The 3,886-nt window shown below is 47.2% G+C and overlaps 1 long non-coding RNA gene across 1 annotated transcript in view; it reads right to left on the bottom strand.

Annotated features, from left to right (window-relative positions):
- Positions 1-3,202, bottom strand: part of LOC111553895 — a 3,723-nt gene extending 521 nt beyond the window's left edge. Inside the window, exons 1-2 of the long non-coding RNA XR_002735109.1 lie at positions 772-3,202; positions 341-510 (exon numbers count right to left, since the gene is read on the bottom strand). This is a non-coding gene — a long non-coding RNA (uncharacterized LOC111553895). The remainder of the gene's footprint in view (positions 1-340; positions 511-771) is intronic.
- Positions 3,203-3,886: the final 684 nt, after the last annotated feature.

Raw genomic sequence — 3,886 nt, 5'->3', positions numbered from 1 at the left:
GAGGAGGAGGGAGGGGGATGAGGAGGAGGGAGGGGGATGAGGAGGAGGGAGGAAGGAGAAGGGAGGAGGGAGGAAGGACCCTGTGAATGTGCCATTTTGTTTGGTCCTGAAGTGTGTACTTTCCCCATCTTGTCAGTTTCCTGGAAAGACTGTCAGTGCCCCTGATGCCCTGCCCCTCCCTCACAATCTTCCTGCCATTCTCCCACCCTGGCCAGCAGTGGGAGCATTCCCCAAGCAGTCGGGGGGGGTTCCTCCCACGATCATAGCCATTGTGGGCCTGAGATGACAGATGCCATTATGGAAGGGACAGAAGAGCTTCCATCTAACCGCTCCCACTGACCTCACCATCCATGATGCAGATGTACTTGTCACGTCATAAACACTTGGCACCCATTGGCTCTTCCCCAAATCGCCGTCAGAATTGCAGTTTCAACCTCCAGGAGCTCTCCGATGGGCACAGGCTCCACCTATGGCTGGTTTGGAATGGCAAAGCCATCACTCTCTCTTTGCCTGTAAAATGCCAAGGAGACTGATCTAAGCAGGTGAGTTCTCACCCATGGCCTGCTGTAGGCCTGAAGGAACATAGATGGCATTTGCATGAAGATGACATCTCACCATCCGCATCTGAGCAAAGTCTGCCTATCAAACAACCAAAGGACAGCAAGTCTCCCGCATAGTGTAAAATGACTTGCAGTGATTCTCTTCCCCAAGGCCAGCCCCAGCTCTCAGACCTCCAGTCCCAACAAGTCCTTTTTTGCAGAGGAGGCTCACCCTGGAACATGGCTCTCCCAAGGGGAGATGGGAACGGATGTTGACTTCATCCCACCAGCTTCTGACACCATGCCACTGTCTTTCAACTTTCTCCACCAACAGGGTCAGGCTGTTGACTGGCCTCAAGTGCAGTTAGCCTGACACGGCTAGCAGCCTCAAAACAAATTAAATGAGGCAGGGATGCCGTGCAGTGATGTTCCATTACGTCCCCTCTGCTTCCACACGTGATTCACACTATCACTTTTAGAAGGTGAAGCATCTTATTGAATCAACACCTAATCTGCGCACAGTGTCACGGAGGAGGGGCGAGGGGACAGCGGGAGCATTTTCCCTGATCCTTTTCTTTCCTGAAGACCTCGCTGGAGACAGGCTGGGTGAGGGTGAGGATGAATTGTGAGGAACCCTGACCCTGTTTCAGGTAAAGCTTCTGATTTACTGTTCACTGTGCTTTCTAACGAATAATTTTTATATAATAATGCCACTAGTAAGCACCAAACCCTTCTTCTTGGGAATGCAATTAAGGGAAAAATTAGCAATAAATTGTTTTCAGTACTTAACCCAGCTCCAAATTTATGGCTGCTGGAATTTATTGTTTTGGGGGCCTGAAAATGGCGATTAATTTTATCCCATTTCCTGCCATTCACCCTCAAAACTGAAATGTAAATAAGGAACTGTTTTCGGCCTTGAGTTTTCCTGCCTGTTACAAACCAACCTCAAACTACAGCTGTACAGACAGCTACCTCTGAAGGCTCCTGAAGCTTAGAAAGAGAGAGGAAAACACCCCTTTATCTGCAAGTGTCTCCTCTACTTCTTCCACCGCTGCAATTGCTGGAAGCTCCACGAGTGCCCTCGGTGCACAGATGCGCTTTACAGCAGAGTGACTGTAAATGAGAAAACACTAAGTTAGGTTCTGACGGCCAATGCTGGATGTATCAGTTTGCCCTATAAATAAGCACTGATCACCTCCATTTTATTGAACTCATTTTCCAGGCAAGCAAAGACCACAAGATTCTTCTGCACATTTTCTCTTTACACCCTCTAGTACTGCTGCTACTGTCAGCTCCGACAGATTTATAGCCCATTCATTCATGGGAACAAAAACCCTGCCACGGCTGGTCATGGGACACGCAATAGCAGTTAGTTCAAAAGATAACAGCTGCAATACCTCACCTCTCCATTCAGCACTACAGAGCCAGCACTACTTCGGAGGTAATAAATGCTTCTTGTTGGTGTGCTTTGAGTCATAATCCTGGAATAACTGTGGTCGGCCTCACCCCGGGCCCCGCCCCTAGGGAAACCGCTTTCTGCCACTCCCCAGCACCCACCCCGCACCTTCACTCCAGCCCCTTTCTGCCAGAAAAGGAGAGGGGGGAGGCGGTTTGAAGGCAGCCCACTGCATAACCAAAAGTAGACCCCATCTCCTTTTTCCAGTCCACTCGACACAAGCTGGGTTGCTGAACCTTTACAACTCAAGCAATTAGGCAACGCTGAGAAGCCGAGCTTCCTCGTGGTAAGTGGCAATGTGGGTATATGCATTCTCCTTGCAAACTGATCAGAAACAGAGCTGGGGCATGAGCCCTGTCCCAACAAGAGGAGGCAGCTGGTCTGACTAGTCCACCACCATCTTCAGAGCTTGGACACACACAACCAGCATGTATTAAAAGAATCCATGATTTTTGTTTTTTAAAGTAGTGAATGACCTGGGGAGGAATAGAGGATCTGTTCCACCCCCCTCACTCAGAGCAGGAACAGGTTTAATGCAAGAAGCAATACAGTAGTGAAGTGTTCTGCCTCATTTTGAAGTCAGCCTTTCCCACCCACAGGCCTCAGTTTACTCATCTGTAAAATCGGGCTGTTAACTATACCTGTTCTACCAACAAATCAGGGATTTGTTGCTAGAATTAAACATAAAAAGTAAATGCCTTTAAAAATGTAGCACAGTGCTAACCAAGTACTATGTGTTATCAAATAAATTAGTTAATTTAGTTGAAGAAATCAGGTATGCATACAAGAAACTTTAAGAAAGATCACTAGAGGACAAGGTCATGGACGATCAAACTTTGGGGAAATGCCTTCCATCTTTGAAACCCTTCATCAAGACACAGACACCTGCCCCCACCTCTACCTCCACCAACGCTCTGTGGCCTATATTTTGCAGAGATGTGTTATTGTCGCTGTTAGTCTGATGTCCCGACAATCAAACTGCAAAGAGAAAAAGGCCACTCACGCAGAAATCCAAGAGCCTTGCCTCTGGGATCTGCCCACCCTAGCTATGGGTCCAGGTGGGAGATGGGGCATGGAGATATGGCTGGCCCAGGTCAGGTGGTTGAAATGGAAGCTGAGAGCCTCCAGGCTGCAGAAGGCACCAGAGAGAGAAGCCAAAGTCATACTCCCCATGAAGACGCACAGTTCGGTGGGGGAAGAGAAGGCTGTGAAACGCATAGAACATGACACTGGGCATCAGTTGCTATCAGTGCCTTCCTCCCTAATCAATCAGCTTTTATTGTGATGCCTCTAGCTCCGCTCATGAGGCCTCAGCTCATAAGGCCGGAAAGCCGCTTCGGCAGCAGTTTAAAACGTTTCCAGTTTAATAATCCCTGCTAATTGAAAGCAGCTCAGAAAAGGGGGTTGGAAGCAAACCAGCACCATTTATGGCAACAGTGCTGTTCCTAGGGGAAAGAAAATAACCTTTGATGCTGCAGGGGGAACCTGCCTCCCTGTCCCCAAACAAACTAATTCCCACAACTGTCTTCTTTGGCACCAGAGTTGTTTCTTCTTATGTTTTAATTGTAGAATGTTATAGCAGCAGAATTGCTGTGAAACCTGTTTTTAATCTGTGGAAAGTTAACCACCCCCTGCTGCAAAAACTGGATTTTTTTTTCTTCAACCGAGAATTACATTCATTTTTATAATTGTTCTTTCCTTTCAAATTGCCTAATATGACAAATGCTGGACAACCTTACAGTTCATCTGGTAAAAAGTGACTTTATGAGTTGAGGCTTCAATGCTTTAATGGAGAAATTGCTTGATTTAAGTAAATCATGTCACCTTCACCCTTGCAATCATATTTATTTCAGACGTCTGCTGACCTAACCTGCAGAACAAAAATAAAAAC

Source organism: Piliocolobus tephrosceles, chromosome 21 (assembly GCF_002776525.5).
Source record: "Piliocolobus tephrosceles isolate RC106 chromosome 21, ASM277652v3, whole genome shotgun sequence".
In the NCBI taxonomy this organism is placed as follows: domain Eukaryota; kingdom Metazoa; phylum Chordata; class Mammalia; order Primates; family Cercopithecidae; genus Piliocolobus; species Piliocolobus tephrosceles.
This window is presented reverse-complemented; position numbering and strand designations above follow the sequence as displayed.